This window comes from Mytilus galloprovincialis, chromosome 7 (genome assembly GCF_965363235.1).
Source record: "Mytilus galloprovincialis chromosome 7, xbMytGall1.hap1.1, whole genome shotgun sequence".
In the NCBI taxonomy this organism is placed as follows: Eukaryota; Metazoa; Mollusca; class Bivalvia; order Mytilida; family Mytilidae; genus Mytilus; species Mytilus galloprovincialis.
Genome location: NC_134844.1, coordinates 31960076 through 31974086, shown reverse-complemented (window position 1 = coordinate 31974086; position 14011 = coordinate 31960076). Strand labels below are relative to the sequence as shown.

The 14011-nt window shown below is 32.3% G+C and overlaps 1 long non-coding RNA gene across 1 annotated transcript; it reads left to right on the top strand.

Moving 5' to 3' along the window:
- The first annotated feature begins 6692 nt into the window (after window positions 1-6692).
- On the top strand, window positions 6693-13047 carry LOC143081627 (uncharacterized). The gene is made up of 4 exons (XR_012979998.1): window positions 6693-6818; window positions 9357-9452; window positions 10839-11024; window positions 12847-13047. It is a non-coding gene; the product is annotated as an uncharacterized LOC143081627 (long non-coding RNA).
- The last annotated feature ends 964 nt before the right edge of the window (window positions 13048-14011 follow it).

Sequence of the window (14011 nt, the reverse complement as noted above, 5' to 3'; positions counted from 1 at the left end):
ACGCAATAGTAAACTGGAGGATCTCGAGAGCCTGTGTCACTCACCTTGGTCTATGTGAATATAAAACAAAGGACACAGATGGATTCATGACAAAATTGTGTTTTCGTGATGGTGATGTGTTTGAAGTTTTTACCTTACTGAACGTTCTTGCTACTTACAATTATGTCTCTCTATAATGAACTTTGCCCATTAGTAACAGAGGAAATTATTTTGCAAAAATTTATTTTACAAAAATTTACCAAATTAATGAAAATTGTTAGAAATTGACTATAAAGGGCAATAACTCCTTAAGGGGTCAACTGACCAATTTGGTCATGTCGACTTATTTGTAGTTCTTACTTTGCTGAACATTATTGCTGTTTACAGTTTAACTCTATCTATAATAAATAGATGGACGCCAAATGATGAGAAAAGCTCACTTGGCCCTTTGGGCCAGGTGAGCTAAAAAACGATGAAACAGCATTTAAAACAGTAAAACCGTATGAAAATCTTAAGACTGAGTTGAGAAAACAACTAAAAAAACAAGACGAACTCAGAGGTGCTGCAATCAATTAATGAAAAAGGTATTGTTATTACACGTTCAACATAATTTCTGCCTTCTTTCATACATGTAAAGATATTGGTACTTGGCATAACAGTCATCCAAATCATGGTGGTGTTCGTAAAATTTCCGAGGGATTTACTTTATCTTTGCTGTTTGGAATCTTTAACTTCAATTCTTTGTTGTAAGAAACACACGTCAGTCAACTATGTCAGCTGTGATAGGAAACGCAAGTTCTTAAATTTTTATCATATGAAAAGGAACAAAATGATGCCAAAAAAAAACGTTGAGATAACTGGGTGCTCTTGCCAAACATATAATCATGAGCGAATCATATCTTTTATATTTAACATAAAGTTGAGCTCATGTTTCAAAAATTTACCAAACCATTTCTTTTCCGTTACATTTTTTGATAATTTAATTTTGGATGTAACGCGTCTTCTGATTGGCAGACGTTATTTTGTTATGAGCCCATAGACATAATTTAGTCATGTGACCGTGACGTCATCAACGTTTTTTCATGGGGTTTCTACGGTTTAAAATGGAATTTAGAATTAAATTATAAGAAATGACTGTAATATTTTTTTCTGTCTATTCGAAATAACATAAAAAATGTGGTACACACCGCTACGCGCGTTATTCAGTGTGCACCAAATTTTTTATGTTATTTCTTCATAGACAGAAAAAATATACGGAAGCGTATTAGCGCCACACATTTTATTTTTTTTATTTTTCTTCCTATGTTTGCGTTATAACGCAAACCTTTGCGTTATAACGCAAACCTTTGCGATATAACGCAAACCTTTGCGTTTAACGCAAACCTTTGCGTTATAACGCAAACCTTTTGCGTTATAACGCAAACCTTTGCGTTAAACGCAAACCTTTGCGTTGTACCGCAAACCTTTGCGTTATAACGCAAACCTTTGCGATATAACGCAAACCTTTGCGTTATAACGCAAACCTTTGCGATATAACGCAAACCTTTGCGATATAACGCAAACCTTTGCGTTATAACGCAAACATCTTTATTTCAATTATTCATTAAGTTTTGTATATATGTCCGTCTGTCATTCATTTCGGATGTGATTTACTAGTAGATAAAAAAAAAGAAACATACATACAAGGCCAAATCATTATAATAAATATGCATAGGAATAATGGAATAATTGAAGTGCAATTATACATAAATTAAGACTGATTTGTGCATCAGAAAAGTATATAATTTAACAAGAAAATAGATATAGTATATAGTCATATTAAAATTGAAAGATCAAAAATAATGTCATACAATTGTGAAACCTCCAAGTCAAATAGACAAAATGATCTTTCTGCTTTAAAATGAATTATTAATAAGGAAACATTTTTTAAAATCTCAGAATATGATCAAGATTCTTTGATAGAAAGTCATTGAATTTTCATTTCAATATAATGAAGTATTTTTAAGATGCTTGGGTAGCAATTTGAATAGAGAGAACATAATTTTATTAATAAAACATCTTCATTCTATACATTTATTGCCAAAGGGTAGCTTGTTTGAATGTAACCTACTTTACACAGTTCTCAAACGAGAGCTTACTTTGGAAGTATATTTATATTCGGTTATAGCTATATTAGCAGGGTTGATTTTTTTCTTAGGTATAACCTCAATTTACTCAATTTTCTTTGTAATATATATACTAGTAGTAACTTGGATATCGTTTTTGGGGACCTTTATAGTTTGTTGTTTAGTGTGAGCCAACGCTCCGTGTTGAAGACCGTAATTCGGCCTATGATGGTTTACTTTTACGAATAGTGACTTAGATGGAGAGTTTTCTTATTGGCACTCATACCACATCTTCTTATATTATTATGCTCATTATTAGTCATTGATATGATCTAATTATTCAAGCAGTTTACTTTGCAATTACTACAAAGGTGATAAATTTTATTATATCCAGCCTCCTCCATTAATAACTACTGTTTCCTTTGAATCTTAAATAAGAAATAAGATAAAACAAATGTTTGCGTTATATCGCAAATGTTTGCGTTATAACGCAAAGGTTTGCGTTATATCGCAAAGGTTTGCGTTATATTGCAAAGGTTTGCGTTATAACGCAAACATAGGAAGAAAAATAAAAAAAAAAAATGTGTGGCGCTAATACGCTTCCGTAAAAATATTACAGTCATTCCTTAAAGATAAAAGAAAAATTTCATTGAAAACGATTTACATAGTACCTGCTTCAAGCAGATGGTACAGTGAAAATAACGTCGACTACATGTCAAAAGTACACAAGGATTTGTGCGTTTATTATTTATAGATATACTGTATTGCATGTTTTACATTAATTATGCAGTGTTCAAATTCCTAGCTAAATGAATAAATTACTAATATTAATGCGTAAGTCATAATATATTAGATATATGAGAATTTATAAATTACAAATCAACCGTATGTAGTTAAGATGATTTACTTTACAAAAAAGTTCATATCCTGCAACAGTTTGAACAAGCATATCAGGTATGAAAATAAACATGCATAAATTCACAAAAGTAGATAAAGAAACGAGACATTATGCATTTGAAGGTAAGAATTTTTACTGAACGTTCTGATCTGTATTTGGTCATCTAGATATACCTTTTAAGATTTGAAATAAAGTGTTGTACAAAGTACAGTTCATGAACATATGATATCAAATTATCGCCTAAATGTGACTGAAATATTGCCCACCAGACGATATTTAATCGAAGCGCTCAGTTTATCGTTTTATATATTTATTCCTTTTTAATATAACTGGTTGAAGTGGTATGATTGTAAGACAATGATGGCTAATGTCACTGGTGGTAAGCGGATGGTCGTAACTATCCGAAAATGGGAGACTACTCTAGGGATACATTTTTCTTTTCCGTTTTAGTGCAGTAAAAGATTTATTTGAGTCAAACCGCTTGTCTCATACATACTAATAGTCAGTGCGTTGATATTGAAACAAAATTTGATAAACAAAATCATTCCAATTTTCGTAAAATAGTCATTCAATAATTCGAGCATGATGGTATTAACTAAAACAACAAAAATGTTCAGGATGGTCGTAACTTAATTTTGTGGTGGTCGTAACTCTTTATGAAATAGGATCGAATAAGCTTAAAACAAGTCTAGAGTTTTAGACGCATATCTTATTATATGAATATTTATATGATACATAATTGTGAAGTTGATTTCACCAAATGATAAAAACTAAAAGGGGTGAAGAGAGCCTTAAGGGTACATGTAAAGTGCGAAACGGATGAAAATTGGAACGAATCGAGAAAAAAACACAATACTAAATGAAATGACCAGTCACTTTTGCTTTAAATATAATGTTTAAAAAACCAAAAGGCAAATAGTTATAAGCGGTTAAATTCATTATCAATGTAAATTTCTCAAAAGTGGAGAATTCATTTTAAAACAAGAACCACAGTCTTGGTTATGATCATTTTTGGTTAAGAATAAAGAAAAGGCGTTTTTAACAAATTTGACATTATATGAAATAACAGTTTCCTGATTTGTTTTGTTTAGATTTTGCATCTATTGAAAAGATAAACTTTTTAACAACTTTTATACCTATTAAGTGGAATTTAAAAGAAAAATCTACAATTTAAGCTGATACTTTAAGTCGAAAGAGCATAAGCAAGGAATCAAAATAATGTTGGGTGGGGGGTCGTTATCGAGACTGGACCAATTCACAGGTCCGTACTCGAATTATAGAACATACGCCTTATTCTTAGTCTGGATTTTGAAAAGTCGTATTGTCATTTGGTAGTCATGCTGATTACAAGGTGCAATGTCGAAGTTCATGTCTAATTATTACCCGTTGTTTTAGAAAATTCTGAATACGTCTATTGGTACCATGCTATCCGCTATACATCTTTGTCGTTCTTATTCAAAATACCCTCAACCCTTGACCACAGATTTTTTATTCCCAATTCATAAAGGGAACGATGCATCCGATCTTAATAACTATCGAGAAATTACAATTACTGATCCATTGGGGAAGCTTTTTAATAAGATACTTGATACACGTCTTTGTAAATTCTTAGATAAATATCATATCATTGATGATAGCCAAATTGGGTTTACCAAAAAAAAAAACATGACCATCTGACCACATGTTCATTCTAAAACTTATTTTATTGTAATACAAAAGAAGGTAGAGTGTTTGCCTGCTTTGTTGATTTTCAAAAGGTTTTTGAATCTTAGATGCAGTCATTCACCCAGGGATAAAACGTAAGCTATTAGATATATAAGAAAAGGGTAACAGGTCTCTTTAGAACTAAAGTTGGAGTAAAACAGGGAGACATTTTGAGTCCAATTTTGTTCAAATTTTCATAAATGAACTTCCTGATTGTTTTACAAGTTTCCCTGATCCAGCTGTTGCTAATTTACGACCAGTCCATTCTTTACTATATATGCTGATGATATTGTAATTTTTTTAACTTCGGTAAAAGGACTTCAGAGTAAACTTGATGTATTAAGTACTAGTTGTAAAGATAAGTGTTTGAAAATTAATCCCATTAAAATCAAGGTACTTGTATTTAACAAGGCAGGCAGACATATCGAACATGATTTTTATTTTAATAACAAACTTATTGATTGTGCTCAACGTTGTAAATATTTAGGAATAACTTTTATTGTATATTTTTCCTTCATGGCTACAGACTACTACTATTTGATTCAACGCGTGCAGCAGTGTAAAATATATTCCAACAGCATTAATACTTTCTAGGTTACCACAATGTTCATTTGCGACATCATGGATTAAGTTTTTATTTCGTACCAATACTTAAAACAAATATCAATGATATACCGCAAGATCGTCATGCAATTGATAAAAAATAAAAACAACTCGTTAAATAAAAAACAGGACTCCGAAAAGCATTTGTGTATTTAAATTAATCATAAACGATCCAAAGCCGAATATTTGAAAGCCAATGGTTTATAAAAACTGCAAAAGCTGAATAAATATTAAGGATGATTGTTCAAAATTGTACGTTCAATAATTTCATCTGCCGACATGATTGCAGGTAATAAAAAGTCTTAAATAAAAAAAAAATCTAAAAGCAAATATGAGGAAATACACGTGTATTCAAGAATTTATGCCTTACATGTAACGTACTGTACAAATATATTAATACTCAACCCTAACATAATATTTGGCTTAATGCGAGTTGATTAGTTGTCACTGTGACTCCTAAATGATGGTCGTTAGGAGCATCATGTTAGGAGTATATGAACAATGTATGTTTGATAATTCTTAATTTCTGCATACCATTATCAGAGTAACAAATTAAATAATATTAATTTCAGTAAACTTTATATAACAACCGAGTTTATTAACATGGTGCTTTTTAAAATAATTTGATAAAAGTTCGTCTAAATACTTGAGTTTCGGTCATCTTTCAAAGTTACGACCATCATCAAAAATACTATTTTTGACATGACGACCATCACAATTTAAAGTTACGACCATCATGCTCGAATTTTTGAATGACTAATCTACGAAAATTGGAATGATTTGATGTGTCAAATTTGGTTTCAATACCAACGCACTAACAATAAGTGTATATGAGACAAGCGTTTTGACTCAAAGAAGCTTTTACTGCACAAAAATCGGAAAAACTTATCCCTAATGTTGTCTCCCATATTCAGATGGTCGTAACTTTAAGTTACGACCATCCGCTTACCACCAGTGAATGTGCATGACTGAAGAACTATCTAAGCTAACAAAATCAGATAACATGAACACAGAAAGGGTCAATGATTACAAGAGCGTAATTATCCGAAGAGTAAAAGTTGTATTCCATATTCTTTTTTTTTAAGAGTAGACAAAATGGGTAGCTGTTCATGATACTAGAAGTCGCAGTATTGTATTACAGCCAAAAAAATGTGTATGGTCAAGGCTCCGTGTTGAAAGTCGTACTTTGACCTATAATTACATACTTTTTATACATTGTGTTTTGGATTGAGAGTTTTCTCATTGGCACTTTTACACATATTCTGTTTTATAATTACATACCTTCCGTGTCGAAAAAAAACCCGTCTCGTTTGATATATTATAGGGTGTGTATTCACTACCCATAGCCGGTAATAGGGAGTTTTCATTGTTTTTCAGGAATATGCAGTACTTTTATCAATTTGGTGTTGTGTAGTTGATGGCACTGAGAACAAATGCCTTCTCCCTAGTGAAAGGTCCACGCTCAGGAGTAACAGTGTAAAGGTTGATAAAAGACTAAAATTTTTACTGCCAAAGTTTTCTATGCCTAGGTATGTTTGTTACTAATTCTTCGAAATAATATATTTAACAATACAAATATATCCACAATACATAAGCAAAAAAATGAAAGGATTTGCAGCTGATGGAAAATCAGACATAGAAAATGTACCACATTGATAAATTACAAAGACACGACTACTAGAAATATATCAAGTCGAGATTCTCAACAGTTTCCCACAACACTAACTGACGCAAGGCACATACAAAGAACACACCTATTTCTCGATCATTGAAAAAGAAAGTTGAAGGCTGTCTTCCTTACGTCTAAAAATCATTATTTAAGAGAAATAGTTTCAACCCCCGAATATCAGCGTTTAAAATTGTATCTATCAACTGCATCAATTGGATAAATACTGTTTTACACTCGATGTACATAGTGTTGTACTCTATATTAACTAGACCTTAAGTGAGTATATAAACCGCACAACACCAATAAGAAGAAAACATGGTGTATAGAGTTTTCTTGGCGAAATTAAGGATAATTCGTTTTTATTCTTCGGAAATAAGCCTCGAAAAAGATAACACCAAGAAAACCATTTATCCATCAACCTCAAGTAATTCATTTCATAATAAAAATTCCTCCTAATTACGTACAATACGTATTTTTTACTCTTTTAAGTCCGAACATAAGCAAAACCAAGGTAGCTAGGTTCAAATATTAAAAAATATATATATCATAAAAATGAATACGACTTTTGTTTCTAGTATTTGGTGATCACTGTGTATTTAAGCCAGTATAAAAAAAAGAAGATGTGGCATGATTGTCAATGAGATAACTCTCCAGAAGAAACCAAATGACACTATATGTCACCGTACAGCTTTCAACAATGCGCAAAGCAAATACCCATTATAGACCCCGAAATGGCAAATGTAAAACAATTGAAAATAGGTAACTAACAGTCCAATTTATGAAGAAAAGAAATGAACGAAAACAATATGTTACACAGCAACAAAGACAACCACTGAATTAAAGGCTCCTGACTTGGAAAAGGCACATACACACAATATGTTGCAGGGTTAAACATGTAAACGGTCGCTCAAATCTCTCCCTAACCTAGGACAGTGGTATAACAGTACAACATAAGAACGAACAATAAAATCAGTTGAAAAAGATTTTAACTCATCAGATGGGTACAAACATAAATACATCTAAAAAAAATACAGATTGGACGTGGGATGTTACTTGTACATCCCAAAATCAAAAAGACACTTAAGTACAGATATGAGAGTACTCAAATTTCAAAAACAAGCATAATTTCATTTAAAAATTGAATTTTGTTATTCTAAATATATGTTTTTTCTTGATAAAATTATATTCATCATTGGTAATCGATGATGTTAAAATAAGATTTTGTTATTGAATTTGCGTGTTTGCATATGCCAATATAGACATGTAATGTTGGAGAATCTTATTCGCTCTATCCCCAGGTCTCACTTCATTAGGAGTTTTTGTAATTCCTATGTTACTTCCATGCTTGTCTGTGGGTTTCAGTGGACATTATTTCGGAATTGTAACAAATATGTTTAATTCTTCCTGGTTCAACTGAGAACATGATAAATCCTAGTTGTCAACATTAGTCTTTTATTATACAGTAGGTTAAATGTTCCATTTTACACCCTTACCCGAACAATGCTTGCAAAATGAGAAGCGTTACAAATATATATACACATTGACGTCGTGTTAGCAATTACAGACTCATTAGAGCACCTTGTTACACCAAGGATTTTCTTTTTTAGATAGTATAAAAACTATTGCATTGTTTACATGCGAATATCAATAGCATTTATACTGAATTAATCCTTTTTTTAGCTCATCTGCCACAAAGGGCCAAGTGAGCATTTCTCTTTACTTGGCGTTCATCGTCCGGCTTCCGTCGACGTCCGTTAGTGTCTGCTGACTTTTACAAAAATCTTCTCCTGTAAAACTACTTGAACACATTCATCATTGGGGTATCTCGTATAAAACATATTTCTAATGCATTGTGTTGTGTTATGTTCAATATTGTTTGTCTGTTGGTCTTTTACTTTTTAGCCAGTTTATTTTCGACTTATGAGTTTGAGTGTCCCTCTGGTACCTTTCGTCCATCTTTTATAGACAGTATTAGTACTAGAATCGGAATGAATTGATTGCCCTCAAATAAAAATTTCATACACTTTTTTGTTTTGTTTTTTGGTAAAAAAAAAAAAAAAAAAAAAAAAAGATCGATAGAAATTATAAACAGAAAAAATTATCAGTAATACAAAATCAACAAAAACAAGAATTTTGTCTTGAATTATATTCTATGTTAGAAAGTGTCGATAGTTCAAAGTGCACATAGACCATGGTGAACGACGAAAACTCATTACAGCCTCTTGCTTTTTGTATGACTTGTTTGTCTAGGGGAGGAAAAGTTTTATTCAAACTCAGAATTAATCATTCAATATTATTTTTTTATGAGTTTTATTATGCAAAATGAAAGAAACTAATTTGTTCGAATTCGTATTTGACGAATAAAAAAGAACTTAAATGTGCATTAAATAAATTACAGACAAGTTAAAAAGGCTGGGAGGGACGTCTTTAAAGGTAAATCTACCATTGCCTTGAAAATTCAGGCTGCATATGAACAGGCGGAGAGATACTGCGGGTAAGATATTAATATTTGATAAGCAATTAGAAGTGACAAAAGTTTTGAGTGAAATGTGATGATTTAAAATATTGTAGCTCTATCTGCTAATGACTTGTTTACTCAAAGGAATGACAATGCTCCTAAACTTGCTAAAATGTACGATGTACCAGAGGAATATAATCCCATCCCTATCATTGCTTGATTAATTAATTGCTGGTTATCAGTTGATTAACGTCCAGTGGCAAGTAGTTCATGCATGTTCAAGACAAATTGAATCCTTGATTAATGGTAAATCATTATAACTTGTACATCTTGAGTGTTTGTTTATATTCATTGTAGGTTATGTAATTTACACTATAGTATACCAAAAATTAATAATAACTTTGACAACTCAGATGAAATCACCGTACCTAATTGAGGGTCACTCCCTATGTATGGATGAGCCACTGATATAGGTCACTTTTCTCAGCTTCATAATAAATGAATGGTATATGATAGAACTGTTACACTAGTCAACGGAATTAGGAACGTGTGTGTCTCTCTCCATGGAATATAAGATCAAATACTTGAAATGAACTATCTGTAATCATTAATATTCAAATTTCGAATGATTTTGTCGGAATTTGGAAATCAATCTACGAGTAAATTAGTAAAAAGTGTTTATACTTCTCTGAAAGTTATGATAATTAAGTTTTAGAATGACACTGTTCCAATAAATAGTATGTTAATTAATGAAAATGCACCGTTGCTTAAAATTGACATATAAAATGTTATTGAATGATACAAAAAGCTAGTATGATTTATGACTTAATTTCAGTTGCACTGACTTACATAATTTACTAAAAATGTAGATGTCTAATTCGAATAATGAGTCTTTTGTAGATGAATCTCATGCCTGGCGTTCAAAATTATAAAGCCTGGTATTTTTAAGACAATTCACAAATAAAAGCATGTTTGACAATTTTCTGACCTCCACACTTGAATGTATAAACGAATTTAGTTATATAAAGGGTAGCTATGTTTCTGAGACAGACAAAGAACGACACACTGATATAAAATTGATTGTTGGTGTTTAAACGCCACTTTTAAGCACCACATTTTGGCTAAATCATAATTTCAATCACTTTTATTGATGGAGGAAGCCGGAGTGCCCGGAGTAAATCACAGACCTTTAATAGGAAAACTGATAATCCTATTCAAGAATTAAGACTAGAGTCGTGTGCACCCGCACGGACGGGGTTCGAATTCACATCCTCAGTGTTGACTGGCTAGTGATTACAGTTGTAACTACTAAAACCACTTAGCCACCGAGGCCCTTCAATAATCTAAGACACGAATCTATTAAATGCATAATTTATTAAGAACGCTATTTTGTTATTAATCTTTATTTTATTTATTTGCAAGAAAACCTCGTTACACTACAAAATTCCCAGGTTTTGCCTTGAAGGACTTTGATAAAAAGAGTGTGTGTGCTGGCTCGTGGGGCACTAGGAAAATTCAAACATATTATCAAGATCCGGATACTAATTGGCATTGCTGGACTCTTAGACCATTTGCAAAGTTAAACTGTCCAACTTACAACTGTAACAGGTGAGTTTGATCAGGCATGCTTAAAAAACTAAACATTATACGTGAATTAAGTTCCATGATAACTCTCCAAGCATATAAGTTTTTCCAATTTATTTCGTCAACTATTATTTTTTGGTCCTTACATCCTTAAGAAATAGTTCAGGTTTTTAAATTTTACCGCCACTTTAAAATTTAGTAAACATTTCGAATTCTTATTTTTTATTTTCAATACCACTCGCGTTAATGAATATGGTTAGAACATATAATTTTTAAACGAAATCGAAAAGTTACAAGAAGATTATAATAGTTATAACTGGCATTTCACTCATTCGTCACAACTCGGCCGGTCCCGTATAATAGCTATAACTGGCATTTCACTCATTCGTCACAACTTGGCCAGTTCCGTACCAAATCGGAACTACTCGGGCAGATAGATCTTGACCTGATGAATATGTTTACCCCCTATCAGATTTTCTGTAAATGCTTTAGTTTCAGATATATAATTTAAAATCTAAATTTTACCCCTATGTTCTATTTTTAGACATGGAGGACATCTTGATAATTGGGCGAGGTCATCGGATACTTTTTTGAAATTAAATATCCTAAGGATGATCTTGGCCATATTTGCTTTAATTTTGCCAGTACTTTCAGAGGAGAAATTTTTTTTAAAAGTAAACAACAACGACGGATGCAAAGTAATAAGAAAAGCTCACTTAGTCCTCTGGGCCAGGTGAGCTAAAAAAGAAAAACGGACAAAAAGCAAAGTGTCGGACAAAAAGCAAAATTATCGGACAAAAAGCCAAACGGACAAAAAGCAAAAGTGTCGGACAAAAAGCAAAATTATCGGACAAAAGCCAAACGGACAAAAAGCAAAAATGTCGGACAAAAAGCAAAATTATCTGACAAAAAGAAAAAGCGGACATAAAGCAAATTGCGGACAAAAAGCACCGTATCAAACGACGTTTTTTGTTAGCTTGATTTGAAGAAAAATTCTTTTTGACCCTATCATATATAAGATTGTTTTTAGAAAATGACACTTGCTGAATCTAAGGATATTGCAAACTTTATTTCCACATCTGTACCTAGTGCTCAAATGTATAGCATTCTAAATGAAAACTGGAATCCACCTAGTTCTTTTCCTTTTCATAAACGTGAAATGTACGGGTTAAAAAGATGCTTCTAATGTGCAAGAATTGTAAAATTTGTGCCATTTATTGAAAAACATATGTTTGGTATAACAAAAAAACTTCTCTAGTGGTCAAAAACATTTCTCACAATTATATTCTTCAATAGGAGATAACCATGAAAGAACGTTGATAACGTCACGGTCACATGACTAAATTATGTCTTTGGTCTGATAAACTAAACAACGTCAGCCAATCAGAAGACGTGTTACATCCAAAATTAAATTATAAGACAATGCTCGAAACAATTGATACAGTTGACAATGTCTATTAACCTTTCCAGAGCACATCAGATCCCCCGGGGTTTTTTGGTGAGGTTCATGTTGTTCAGTCTTCTTTTTTTTTCTATTTTGTGTTTTGTAGACTGTTTGTATTTAATCGATTTTGTTATTTTTTTCAAGGCATTGTCAATTTAAGTATATGGTATGCGTGCCATGGAAACACCTTCATCAGTAATCAAATGGCTTAGAAGTCAGTGCTATTGACTGATGACTTTGGTATATTTTGCCTATTTTTTAAGCAAATGATCGAAGCAAAGACTTACTTCAATCAACTTTTGTGTGCAAATATTTAAGGTACATAATCGAATTTCAAATTATCGTCAATCTAAGCTTTTTAAATTTTGATAATATGTGTATTTTTGGTTTTTTACTTTGCAGTGGTTTTTGCCAAGGACTTAAAGACAAAACAACTTCACCAACGGTTACAAAGTACAGATGTGAAATCTCGGGATTTGTCGATATTCCATTTTATGTTTACTGTTACCCACCAAAAGGTGTTGGGTTCGAATTTAAACCCTACAAAATGGTAGTCTCCCGATGTTGTAATTGTTCAAAATTTACATGTTCTAAATAATAAAATGGATTCTTAGTGTATTTGTATGTATATCGTACATAGTGTACGTTATGTCCGATGTCTTGTACAATAGTTTTAAATATGGTCTCAATACATGGTCCAAAGCTGTGTGGTAGGTGAAGCGATGCCTATCTTCGCCTATATGAATATCCTCTATTCATAGAGCTAGTGGAGAACCCATTAACCATCAGTTGAGCGCCACAATTGACACTGTACAAGCCGGGGTTCGAACACGGAATATCTGGAACAATACCCTATATCAAACTCTACTTTAACATTGGCAATCCCATGTAACAAAGACAGCTTCTGTATAAAACATGAAGAAAAAATTTCATTACAGATACAAGGCTTATATAAAAACAAGATTGGGTAGTATTGCCAATGAGACAACTCTTCATCAAAGACCAAATGACGCGGAAATTAACAACTATTAAAGACCTTTTACAATGAGCAAAACCCGTACCGCAAAGTCAGCTATAAAGGGTCGGAAATGACAAATATAAAACAGTACAAACGAGAAAACTAACGGCCAGAGTTATGAACAAAACAAACGAAAATAAATATGATATACATCAACAAATGACGTTTGAATTTCATGCTCCTGACTTGGAACAGGAACGTTTGAATATAGCTGGATTAGATATGTTTGCTGAGGCCTAGACTGCAATATTCAGTATGTTACACATATACCAATAAGAGAGAGAGAGTACGGATATTAGCTAATACCTAGAACGTAGTCCCGGGAACCATGATAGCTGAGGTCAAACCCTCTCTAAATCGGGGACAGTGGTATGGCAGTATAACATTAAACAAACTATAATCTATGTTACACCAAACGTACATAATGTAACGTGACTGAGAGAGAGTTACGACAACGACACCGACGGACGGGCATTACCAACAATTGCACGACCATGTATTCTGTGGTAAATCCCAGAAATTAAATAATACGATATATATTTACAAATT